Raw genomic sequence first — 14427 nt, 5'->3', positions numbered from 1 at the left:
CATGTTTGACATCCAGTAGTGAACCGGCCTCGGTGGCGTCGTGGTTAGGCCATCGGTCTGCAAGCTGGTAGGTAATGGGTTCGGATGCCAGTCGAGGCATGGGATTTTTAATCCAGATATCAACTCCAAACCCTAAGTGGATGCTCCGCAAGGCTCAATGGGTAGGTGTAAACCACTTGCACCGATCAGTGATCCATAACTGGTTCAACAAAGGCCATGGTTTGTGCTACCCTGCCTGTGGGAAGCGCAAATAAAAGATCCCTTGCTGCTAATCGGAAAGAGTAGCACATGTAGTGGCGACAGCGGGTTTCCTCTCAAAACCTGTGTGGTCCTTAACCATATGTCTGACGCCATTTAATTATAATGTAAATAAAATGTGTTGAGTGCGTCGTTAAATAAAACATTTCTTTCTTTTCTGGTAGTGGATGAATAGTAATTCTAGGTGATATCTATATTGGTGTCGTTAAGCACAAATTAACATTCTAGGAACTTTTTTGCGTATAAAAAAAGACGAAGTTTGTTTTGTTTAACAACACCACTAGAGCACAATTATGACTCGTAGTCGTCAGAGGAAACCCGCTATGTTTTTCCATTAGTAGCAAGGGATCTTTTATAGACACCATCTATTCGTAGAACACTGCTGATTAGGGATACAGCTAAAAGGAATGCTTCATTTAGTATTGGTCTTTTACACTTCTTAATGAAGAAGGTTTCGTATGTCATCGTTTAACAAACCTATAGGTCCTGTTGCCTTTGTGTGTGAATGAGATGTCGTTAAGTATCCATCCATTCATCCATTACTCGTTTGTTGGCTGCTAAACCTCCCATTAGTTTCTAATTTTGGTATAGTTTTTCCCCACACCTGATGAAGACATATATCACCTGCGCATTTGTTCGGCAAAAATAGCATCCGGCTACCATTATCTAACGAAAAAAGAGAAGAGTACACTGTGTTAAGGAAACGATGCCAGACATGCGGAACTAAAAATATTAGCTGTTCATTATCGCATGGATGAAATCGTACGTCAGGTGAGGTATGTTTGCAACAGCTCAGCAAATTGTATAACCAGCAGCTATTATGTGTCTGATGTATAAAAATTTGCCTAGAATGTCAGAGAAGTATCCAGTTGTCGCCACACAGGTCTACTTCTGAGTAGCAGCAAGACTCATTTTTTTACATGCGGGGTTGAACGTAGCCCAGTGGTAAAGCGCTCGCATGACGCGCGGTCGGTTTGGGATCGATCCACGTCGGTGGGCCATTGAGATATTTCTTGTTCCAGCCAGTACACCAATACTGGCATATCAAATGCCTTGTACGTGCTATCCTGTCTGTGGAATGGTACATATAAAAGATCACTTGTTACAAATGGCAAAAAGAGATGTAGCGGGTTTCCTCTCTAAGACTATATGTCAAAATTACCAAATGTTTGACATCCAATAGCCGATGATTAACAAATTAATGTGCTCTAGTGGTCTCGTTAAACAAAACAAACTTGTTGTTTCTCACATGTCCCATGCATGTGCTATTTCTAATAGTGGCGCAAATTGTATAATTAGCAAATATGTGTCTGATGTATAACGATTTGCCTACAATGTTAGAGAAGTATCCAGCTGTCGCCATAGAGACCAACGTCTGGGTAGCAGCGATAATCATTTTCTCACATACCCCTGCATGTGTTATTCCACCTGTGGCGCAAATGGTATAGTCAGCAGATAGTATGTGTCTAATAGCAGCAATAGTCATTTCCTCTCATACCCCTGCATGTGTTATTCCACCTGTGGCGCAAATGGTATAGTCAGCAGATAGTATGTGTCTAATAGCAGCAATAGTCATTTTCTCACATACCCCTGCATGTGTTATTCCACCTGTGGCGCAAATGGTAGTCAGCAGATAGTATGTGTCTAATAGCAGCAATAGTCATTTTCTCACATACCCCTGCATGTGTTATTCCACCTGTGGCGCATATAGTCAGCAGATAGTATGTGTCTAATAGCAGCAATAGTCATTTCCTCTCATACCCCTGCATGTGTTATTCCACCTGTGGCGCAAATGATATAGTCAGCAGATAGTATGTGTCTATTAGCAGCAATAGTCATTTCCTCACATATCCCTGCATGTGTTATTCCACCTGTGGCGCAAATGGTAGTCAGCAGATAGTATGTGTCTAATAGCAGCAATAGTCATTTCCTCACATACCCCTGCATGTGTTATTCCACCTGTGGCGCAAATGGTAGTCAGCAGATAGTATGTGTCTAATAGCAGCAATAGTCATTTCCTCTCATACCCCTGCATGTGTTATTCCACCTGTGGCGCAAATGATATAGTCAGCAGATAGTATGTGTCTAATAGCAGCAATAGTCATTTCCTCACATACCCCTGCATGTGTTATTCCACCTGTGGCGCAAATGATATAGTCAGCAGATAGTATGTGTCTAATAGCAGCAATAGTCATTTCCTCACATACCCCTGCATGTGTTGCTCCTACCTGTGACGCAAATGATATAGTCAGCAGATAGTATGTGTCTAATAGCAGCAATAGTAATTTCCTCACATACCCCTACATGTGTTGCTCCTACCTGTGACGCAGGGGTGGCAACATTGTCATGTTCTTGGGTTTTTTGTGAGACAGGCTAATACAGTACACATTCTTCAGTACCTCATGAACATTTTAAGATTAGTTCTATAGGCCACATTTACGAAGCATGCACAAGTCTGACTCTAAGCTTTCTTAATATAAGTAGTTACATGTGTGTTAGACAAAAAAAAAAGGGAAGAAAAAACATTCCAAAAACCACAAAACAAAACAACAAACACAAACAGGTTTTATAAATTCGTCACTGTCTGTTTTTGTTTTTGTTTTTGTTCGTTTAGTGTTGATCGTTCGGTGCAATATTGTTTATGTTTACTAAAGCGTCATATACATGAAACCTCTCAAAACCGGACCCGCTGTAAACCGGAATTCCCTCAAAACAGAACGTTTTTCATGGTCCCTTTTTAAATATTTGTACAGAAGAGAACCTCTCTAAACTGGATACCTCTTAAACCCGGACTTTTTAGTTGGTGCCAGGGGTGTCCGGTTTAGAGGAGGTTCGCGGTTTCCTTGGTCTAACCATGTGTGGGTTTTTTGTAATTTTGAAAATTGTATTTCAGTTATGTTGCTATGCGTCATTGTGCCCATCACGAAAGTGGCTCTTTATCAGCTGACCGGCCTCGGTGGCGTCGTGGTAGGCCATCGGTCTACAGGCTGGTAGGTACTGGGTTCGGATCCCAGTCGAGGCATGGGATTTTTAATCCAGATACCGACTCCAAACCCTGAGTAAGTGCTCCGCAAGGCTCAATGGATAAGTGTAAACCACTTGCACCGACCAGTGATCCATAACTGGTTCAACAAAGGCCATGGTTTGTGCTATCCTGCCTGTGGGAAGCGCAAATAAAAGATCCCTTGCTGCTAATCGGAAGAGTAGCCCATGTAGTGGCGACAGCGGGTTTCCTCTCAAAATCTGTGTGGTCCTTAACCATATGTCTGACGCCATATAACCGTAAATAAAATGTGTTGAGTGCGTCGTTAAATAAAACATTTCTTTCTTTATCAGCTGTTGACTGTTTTAATGATACTTAGAATTTTGGTCTACTCGTTTACCTTTGGTTGACACCAAACAGCTGATGCGGTTTTGATGATTGGGTATCGTTAGATATTCAGTTCAATTCAATTCAGTTCGATTTAATTTAATTCAGTTTATTTTCTCACAGGATAGAATGGTTAAAAACAACATAAAACTATTTGTATAATTATTTTAATAATAATAACAACAATAAAGATAATTATGGCGATGACTATAGTGATTATGATAATGATGGTAATGATAATGATGATAACTATAATGATGATGGTGATAATATTGATGCTGCTGCTGATGATAATGATATGCTGCTCTCTGTATGAAAGATTTCTTACTGATATTCAGCGGCATAACACTATTTAATCACTCTTGAGGTAATCAACATAAAAAAAAGTAAAACAGAACTTATCTTAATTGCCATGTAATTATATGTTTGCTATCTAGTTTGTAAAAACTGAGTCTTTCGAATGTTACCAGTTTTGACGGTGTTTTTTTCCCCTTCTGTATAGACATAACATACACACGAAAGGAAACTGAAGTAGAATATCGCAGCTTTAGTCGATATTTGTTTTAGAGGAAGACATCGTTAACATGCAGCCAACGTAATGGGATGGTGGGCGTACCAGAAGCTAAAGAAACGAGAGCAGGTCAGCTCGCCCCAGCCGGTTGTCCAAGCTGTTCAGTCAATTCGCCCCAAACTTCAGTCAATTCGCCCCAAACTGTTCAGTTAATTCGCCCCAAACTAAACTGTTCAGTCAATTCGTCCCAAATTGTTTAGTCGATTCGCTTCAAACTGTTCAGTCGATTCGCCCCAAACTGTTCAGTCAATTCGCTCCAAACTGTTCAGTCAATTCGCCCCAAACAGTCAATTCGCCCCACACTGTTCAGTCAATTCGCCCCAAACTGTTTAGTCGATTCGCTTCAAACTGTTCAGTCAATTCGCTCCAAACTGTTCAGTCAGTTCGCCCCAAACTGTTCAGTCAATTCGCTCCAGACTGTTCTGTCAATTCGCCCCAAACTCTTCAGTCAATTGGCTCCAGACTGTTCAGTCAATTTGCCCCGAACTGTTCAGTCGATTCGTCCCGAACAGTTCAGTCAATTCGCCCCAAACTGTTCAGTCAATTCGCCCCAAACTGTTCAGTCGATTCACCCCAAACTGTTCAGTCATCAATTCACCCCAAACTGTTCAGTCCGTTCGCTCCAAACTGTTCAGTCAATTCGCCCCAAACTGTTCAGTCAATTCGCCCCAAACTGTTCAGTCAATTCGCCCCAAACTAAACTGTTCAGTCAATTCGCCCCAAACTGTTTAGTCGATTCGCTTCAAACTGTTCAGTCGATTCGCCCCACACTGTTCAGTCAATTCGCCCCAAACTGTTCAGTCAATTGGCTCCAGACTGTTCAGTCAATTTGCCCCGAACTGTTCAGTCAATTCGCCACGAACTGTTCAGTCAATTCACCCCAAACTAAACTGTTCAGTCAATTCGCCCCAAACTGTTTAGTCGATTCGCTCCAAACTGCTCAGTCAATTCACCCCAAACTGTTCAGTCAATTTGCCCCAAACTGTTCAGTCAATTCGCTCCAGACTGTTCTGTCAATTCGCCCCAAACTCTTCAGTCAATTGGCTCCAGACTGTTCAGTCAATTTGCCCCGAACTGTTCCGTCGATTCGTCCCGAACAGTTCAGTCAATTCGCCCCAAACTGTTCAGTCGATTCGCCCCAAACTGTTCAGTCCGTTCGCTCCAAACTGTTCTGTCAATTCGCTCCGAACTGTTCAGTCGTTTCACGCCAAACTGTTCAGTCGATTCGCTCCAAACTGTTCAGTCAATTCGCCCCAAACTGTTCAGTCAATTCGCTCCAAAAATATTACCAACTCATCCCAGTTCCACTTTATTTGTGGCGTGTTGACCATCCACTAAGGTGAGTTGACCAAACACTGGGGTGAGTTGGTAACCTTTTGGGGGCGAGTTGGTAACCTTTTGGGGGCGAGTTCACTAAACGGTTTTGGGCGAGTTAGCCCGAGTACTCTGCCGTTCGATAACCAGATGGACGTTTGGAAGGTTATAAGCGATTATAACCGTACAAACGTCCGTCTACCTCTCGAACGGCAAAATACTCAAGCTAGGGGCGAGTTGACTAACCACTGGGGCGAGTAGGTATTGGTGTAAGTTGACCAGCATTAAAACAAATTACAAAGACCTAGTTATGAAAATAAACTAAATGTTTTAATCTGAACCTGGAGCAGTAACAGATAAATCAAGGCACAATAATATATAACAAGACCTTCTCCAGCTAGACAAAAAGGAAAGTCTAAATTAAAGGGTTATTCTTTCATTGCCCCCCCCCCCCCCCCCCCCATCTACTGCTGGTCATTTGTTCACAAAGCTCTATTGGCCTCTCTTAAAGTCACAGACCCTAAGTTGAACACATGGCAACAAGACGGTAAATATGATTCATCTACAAATCTGTAACACGTCTGAATAAAGATGCAATAGAATGAAACAAAGAGTCCGTGACGTTGAAACGGGGAAATTCCCTCAAACAATAAATTAGGGGTCGTCTCCACAACCGTTGCTTCTCAGACGTACGTACCAGGATAGCCATAGACGCTTCAGATGTACGCAAATGGATATTCTAAATAATAAATTGTAAGCAGTGTCTCATATCGATTATCGTAAACGGCTTTAATAATGGAAAATACGCAATAGTGTTTAAAAACTAGGGTCTGTTACTTTAAGAAACACCACATCGGCCTTGCAAATATTTTTGCATTGCAAATTGCGAGATCGCAAAGTTGTGAGAGTTTGGTGAATTTAGTCAACTGATCTGGGGCCCATTTCACTAAACATCGTAAGTTTACGTCTGATACTAGCAGTTATACCGATCGTGCGTTTACACGTGTTTGGCGTCTATTTCACGCAGAAAATTACATCATTACGGAAGCTGAAGTATTTTAAGGACAAAAAAATTAGAATTAAACAAAGAATTAAACAAAAATGCCAGAATCTGGATAAAAACCTTTATTCATATTAGCATTACTGTCAAACAGTTATATATGGTTGCAAACGAATCGCTAAGCAGTTTTACATGGATTACAACCAATTTTGTGGGTAGAATGATAGAAATACATAGTAAAACAAGTCTCAGGTTAGCACATTTTGCCCCAATATCTCTATAATTTCCCCCCAGATTTAGGATTTTCTCCAAGTACGCCCCCCCCCCCCCCACCACCACACACACACTCACATCCCGTCTCGTACGCTTATGATCACTGATAATAGTTTCTATAAAGCATAACACGTGCCGCGGCCAGTTATTGCAACAACCATTAACCAAGTTTGACGTATGAGGTAACCATATGAGAATTCATTCGTTTAAAACACTGATCGCTCAGCCAGCAATACGTCGAATTTGTCGTCGTTTACGCCTTGTTGACGAAACAATCTGACAAGCAATAAATCTAGTTGCCATTTTAATAGATGGAACGATAGGAAGCTGTTTTACCGTTCTCTTGTAACAGTTTGTACTCTTAAGTGTTTCTGATGTGCAAACTGAATGCTAGCCTTTAATGTAGAAAAGATGGATGGCCTAGACTGGTCCCCGTGGTGAGCATTAAGGGTTGTCTTAGACCAAATGAATACTCGCTGGCGATAACGTTAACATTTGATAATAAAACTGATTTATTGTTATGTATGAACTCATCCATACAGTAGACGTATGAAGAGTTGCACTAATATCTTATTGCAGGAAAAGTGAGTGTCATATGTTAATTGAAATATTAGAAGATTGTTTTTCAAATAGTACGATATATATATATATATATATATATATATATATATATATATATATATATATATATATATATATATAATATTATATAAAAATGATAAAAGAAAACAAGTGTACAGTATATATGTATTTAAAAAAAACAATTTAAAGAAATAATTATCCTTTTACATGTTTCAGTCTTTACTTATCTTCAGAAAGGAACTAAATATATATATATACACTTACACACGACATACATACATACATATAGATATATATATATATATATATATATATATATATATATATATATACCACAGGAGATAAAATGAATTTGAGTTACCACGGGCGTTAAGACAATCAAAAACTCATTGAGCATACAGACATGGTATGCTTACACATTTTACCTATAGTACCAGCAATTTTTAAGATGTTATCGACTATCAGAGACTTTTTGACGACTTTAATTACATATTTAAATATATTTTCTGCATAAAATATTAGTGGCTGTATATTAAACGTGTTTCTGATCGTTCTAATATTTGTACTAGGTTAAATTTAATTTTATTTCCTAAAAACTATTTTTTCGTACGTACGAAATTATTTGAAGACAAAATCCAGTTTGGGCTTCTTACAACTATTAAGACGACCAGAAACACATTGAATATACAGACACTGATATTCTAAACAAGAAAATACATTTAATATGTAAATATAATCGTAGAAGTATTTTATTAGTCGGAAACATCTTACAATGCAACAAACTCGGGAATGTCCCTTTAATGTTTTTGCTTCTATGTTGTTACGTTGTTTAGAGTACACTTTTTACATTTTAAAACAAAAATAACAAATAATACCGAAGAATGTGCAACTTTAAGACCCATTTTACACGAACTATCCACCCAAAGGTCAGGCCATCCCATTTCGAAATGATCTGAATTAAAGGGATTTGTTACTAAGTTACGTGTTCAGTATTACGTAATTGGGACTGACGTGGCTATCGAACCCAGGAGTCACGTTTTGATGATTAAAGTCACATCCCCCTCCTTTTGCTAAATGTTGGAGCAGTCTTTACTAAGTGGTAAGACGACTATCCGAACTGCCAAATCGGAAATCGCTGTTAATGGTAAGAAAGCCTGGGCGCGTGAATCTGCCATTAACAATAATTGATTGCCATAAAAGCGCGTTGTGGCCAAATGGAAAAATTGGAAGAACAGTGTTACTAGGGAATTTTTTTTTTATTAATTTCTCCGAGCTAACACATTAAACATATTTGGTACATTTTTACGACAACATAACTGACAAGGACAGGCACACTACATGACAAATTGCGCAGCTATCGTCAACGATTCTTTTCAACAGTGACAGAATGGCGAATGCGTTACGGAAATTTATTAGTAGCTAAGATATGCGTTATGAATATCAATATTCGGTCAGTTCGATACTTTAGGCTGTCTGCAATTTATCTGAAGCAAATGCTAAAAATTGTATAATTTACTGCAAAATGCCATAAAAACAAGATTATATATAATTATGTATTTTCATTTATTCATCAGTTCGTTCCTTCATTCGTTGATTCACTTTTGCAAAAAAAGGTATGTATGTATGTATATGCACGTGAGCACGGGTGCACGTATGCATGTTCTTACCTATTTATATATATGTCTGTCTGTCTGTCTGTCTGCCTGTCTGTTTGCCTGTCTACTTGTCTTTCTGTCTGTCCATTTATCTATATCTCTCTCCAGCTAGCTAGATAAATAAACAGCTTCTATCTGTCTGTCTGTCTATCTGTCTGTCTTTCTCGCTATCTCTCTAGCTAGATAGACAGATAAACAGACAGTTTTTCTAGATATCTATGCACAAGCACGGCGGAAGCAAGTAGACATTGAGGGGCTGACTAATATCGAGGGCGCAAAGCAAAGTTTCTAGGGGGTTCGGGGGGGGGGGGGGGGTATGCTAAACATATAGTTTTAAAAACTAGATGCTCTGACATGCAATTTCCTGCATTCTATAAGTAAAATTCATCTCTGCATTAAGATTTACTACCAATAATATTTTCGAGTCAGAATTATTTGGGGTAGGGCTAGAGCCTCCAGCCCTTCTGCTCCGCCGTGCCTGATGTATGTATGCGTGTGCGTGTGTGCGTGCATATGTGTGTGCATGTATTCATATTAATATTTCTCCAGAGACTGGTGCTAGACTGTGTTTGATTAATGAGCGCTGCACTTTGGCTATAGCTCCTCTAGATACTGAAATATGACCTGGTGCGAGGAGAATGTCTTCTTTCTCGAGAAATTAATTTAGCACTTTACTGACTTAAAGAGAGCATATTTCCCGAGAGTAATGTCCATGCTGCATATCAAGTAGAGCCATCTCGTGTTTTTCTCAATTAGAACTCTGCATCTGTCACAGACGAACTAGTAAACAACCACATCACAAATGCCAATGAAGATAACGCCGAGACAATTGCACAGCGTGAGAAACCGGATTCGCCAGAACGTGGAACAGTGGAACAGAAAAAGAATTGTCTCCTTGGTCCCGTGCTTGTAAAAACTTCAACGTCCGGACTCTGTACTTTAATATAGTGTTAGTATGTTACGCATACATATTAGCATGTTGTCCGGAATCATTGCTTATAAGTCTTGAGCCCAGTCTCTGTGTCTATAACACTGTGACAGTCAAAACTCGAGACTAATGGTGTCTGAGACTTTAACGTCATGGCAACGCTATACAAATGTGACGTCATTATAGATTTGAGTTTACGCTCTAAAGTTATATATGAGCACAGGATCTGGCCTGAAGCCTATAAAACTGTTAAGAGTCTAGACTCGAGACTCCAATAGAGTCTGAGACACTAATGTCATGACAACGCCATACGAAATTGTACGTGTGTGACGTCATTAGAGATTTAGTCTGGATTCTAAACCTTTTATAAGCGCAGGCCCAGCACGTTTACTCCATTGTCATTTTGGTTTAGTGATCCACTCGTTTTATGTTCTTATTAACAAAAAAAACCTCACCCCCCCCCCCAAAAAAAAAAAAAAACCCACAACAACAACCAGAACCAAAAATAAGTCAGACATATTAATTTGCATATAACTTTTGTTATATATGATATATTAGTTTAGTATTGTAAATATTACCGAGATCACAACTTTAATACAATTTTATTTTTTAAATCAATAATTAGTTGACATATGCAATGCCAGCGATATATTTATAATAAGTGGTTTTCACGGTAACAAAAATGGCAGACGAAAAAATCGAAAATTTACCAAAAACACCCAATCGATTTTTCCTTAATTACAAAATATTTAAATATTCAACATTAATATCTCTACAATTTGAATAAACATTTAACTGTTTTCCCTTTCCTCTTTCCTACTCTCTGCCAAATTAAAATTATAAATGAAAACGCATGCACCGTGTTCCTAATAGCTGACGTTTGTTCTGAACGTCGGGTGCTCGTGGTCACTTGATGTCACTAAACTGGTTTTTGCGCCTGGCGTTATATGAATGCGACGCGATAGAACACAATGGTATCAGTCAAATCGGTCGCAAGCGCTCGTTCTTCTAAACATGTCCCTTGCGTTATTATAACTCTATTTTCGTCTCGTGTTCCAAGTATTCCATGCGTTGCCATGTGCCTGTCACTAGTGTGTGCCATATGTATCAATATGAGCTAGATTGTGTGGTGGGAAATGCTGGTGGTGTGAACGTGTTAGTCTGTGAATATAAAACGTGTAACTTGAGGCTTACCAAGATTACGAAACCACCGTGCAAGTGCTCTTTGACTCGGTTTAAACCTGTCGCGTAATCACGTGCACAAGAATCGTTTTAATGGCAACAGTTATTCAAGAAATTATCACACATTGAAGGTCGGATCTGAAATAATTAGATTTTGCGAAGGCGTAGCATACATTTAAAAAGATTTTGTTATTTATTGGGAATTGATTTGTTGAAAAACAATTCCTTGGAGAAATGTGTCATGCGAACATTGCCAGTTTACTTAAAGGGGTATACTCTAATAATTATAAGGCAGTGTAACATATGTTAGTATATTTTACAGCGTTCTGCCCGTAAAATTACATCTTGCTTAATTACTTACGTTATTTATGATATCTTATGGCTATAACACACATATGTCTTATCAATTTAAAGGCATGATATTGGCTTCTCGCAAGTGATGACCCGGTCGCTACAACCACACCATCCAATGAAACCGGCACGCTTAAAACTGATTGATATGTGACGTGTAAGTTAACTGCAAGCATAAACGCCGTAAATACGTTTAAGTCGAAAAAGACATTTAAATATATTTTTGACCTGTTTTTAGAATATATAAGTTAAACAATACATTCGTGTTCGGTATATATAATTTATCCAATGCTAGTGTCAGACTACCAACTGTTACGGCAATGTTAGCCAAATTTCTGCTCTCACGACTGAGCGCTCTTACAGCTCGAGTGTTGTCGTATAACCCATTAGTTGTTAATCTAAGCGCACCCGTCTAAGTCTGGAGCTGGAGAAATTACAACACAACCGTCGAGTTGGCCAACCTCGTCGTGACAGTTGACAGTCTTAGTCTAGCATTGCAACTAGTTGTTTAAAAACGCATTCGACTCACTTTGAAACAACTCGTTGCAATTTGTATAGCGTTGTCATGTAGTAGTATTTTTTTCTTACCCGTGTAAGAGATGACCCAATGTAGATACATATTGTTTTCACCATATTATGCTGGACTTCACTTTTGAATCTCATTTAATACGTTTTGAGAGATCTAGTTGTAAGATAAATAGTGTATCTAACGGCCACTCATGTTGTATCAACTTTATGCAAATGCACGGTTTCTGGCCATCCTAGTGTTTGTAATAACTCAGACTGCATTTTGTAACAAATAGAAAAAGTACGTGATTCAGGAACTGAAAGTCAGTGATATTAATACTACTTTATGGACGATCACCACAGACAGACACGTGCGCCCATATACGCACGCACGCGCACGCACAAACACACACGTACGCACTTGTTATCATATATAGAACAAGCCACCTGATAGTATCATTCATACATATACGAGAACGGAGCTGATAAATATTGACTACACCCAAGTATACAAGTGCCACATTTATCTATCTTGTTTTGCGTGTGGTCGTATTTAAATAAAGCCTCGGTTCCAAAAATAGCCAAGTGACGATTTAAATAAAGCACGTGACTTGAAGCATGCTACAGATATCTTGTAGTCGTTTATAGAACTACGATCAGTTCGTAACGTTATGATACTTCTTTAATTACTACTCGTGAACAACAAACTAGTTCTACTGGCGAAAGTAATGCAGAACACCGGTAAACATTAAAGGGACATTCCCGAGTTTGCTGCATTGTAAGATGTTTCTGACTAATAAAATATTTCTACGATTAAACTTACATATTAAATATATTTTCTTGTTTAGAATATCAGTGTCTGTATATTCAATGTGTTTCTGGTCGTCTTAATAGTTGTAAGAAGCCCAAACTGGATTTTGTCTTCAGATAATTTCGTACACACGAAAAAACACCCCATATTTTAGGAAATAAAAATTAAATTTAACCTAGTACAAATATTAGAACGATCAGAAACACGTTTAATATACAGCCACTAATATTGTATGCAGAAAACTTTATTTGATAATTAATTACAGTCGTTAAAAAGTCTTTTTTAGTCGATAACATCATAAATATTGCAGCAAACTTAGGAATGTCCCTTTAATTTGTTCTCAAATTTCGTTTTTCCTTCTGCAATACAATATATTACGAATTCTCCTTCATTAAACATATTTAAAATACAAATGAAAAACAAGCTACAGATTTTCGAAGTTATCTTATCACTACGGTATCATAAATAATCGCAGGCAGTGACGTTATTACGACACATGGCATAGTCTACGACGGTTTTACAATATCGTAGTGCTAAGATAGTTTTGAAAATATGGCCCTTGGACCCCACTGTACCACCTGACAAAATAAAACAGATTCTTCATAGTTATCTGCATTTAGGTACCAGTGATTTAAATGGTCATAAATTTGTACGACGCGTATTTATTAACCTTTATTATATAATATTTAGTGAAATATCTTAAAATATCAGTGAAATAAAAGTGTTATCAGTCACTCAGTGACGATAACACATTTTAGAGTAAAAATTTCACTATTTCACTCTAAAATGTGTTATCGTCATTGTAGAAAGTGTTATCTTCATTGTAAGAAAGCCGGAACTATTTTGCTGCTGGCATTTTAAAAATAAAGGTAAATTGCCAAAAGTTATATAATAAATAGAAAAGCTCATGTTTTTTGTCAAATATAATTTATATCTCATCGAGTGAAGTTTCGCATCTTGTGAAGCTTGCGCGACTCGTGAGATATGATTGCAAACTTCACTCGATGAGATATAAATCATATTTGACCAAAAAACATGAAATATCCTCTGAAAGCTTTTGTCCAGTATAGAATGTAGCTCGTAATATCCATTTACCCAATCATTTTAAAAGGACATTCCTGAGTTTGCTGCAATTTTTAAGATGTTATCGACTAACAGAGCCTTTTTAACGACTGTAATTACATATCAAATTAATTTTTCTGCATACAATATTAGTGGCTGTATATTAAATGTGTTTCTGATCGTTCTAATATTTGTACTAGGTTAATTTTCATTTTATTTCCTAAAAAATATTTTTTCGTTTAGAATATTAGTGGCTGTATATTAAACGTGTTTCTGATCGTTCTAATATTTGTACTAGGTTAATTTACATTTTATTTCCTAAAAAAAATTTTTTCGTACGTACGAAATTATTTGAAGACAGAATCCAGTTTGGGCTTGTTACAAATATTAAGACGACCAGAAACACATTGAATATACCGACACTGATATTCTAAACAAGAAAATATATTTAATATGTAAGTTTAATCGAAGAAAGTATTTTATTAGTCGGCAACATCTTACAATGTAACAAACTCAGGAATGTCCCTTTAATGTTTAACTATCGTGTTCTTACTATTTGATGA

This window comes from Gigantopelta aegis, chromosome 6 (genome assembly GCF_016097555.1).
Source record: "Gigantopelta aegis isolate Gae_Host chromosome 6, Gae_host_genome, whole genome shotgun sequence".
In the NCBI taxonomy this organism is placed as follows: domain Eukaryota; kingdom Metazoa; phylum Mollusca; class Gastropoda; order Neomphalida; family Peltospiridae; genus Gigantopelta; species Gigantopelta aegis.
Note: the sequence above shows the minus strand (reverse complement) of the source record.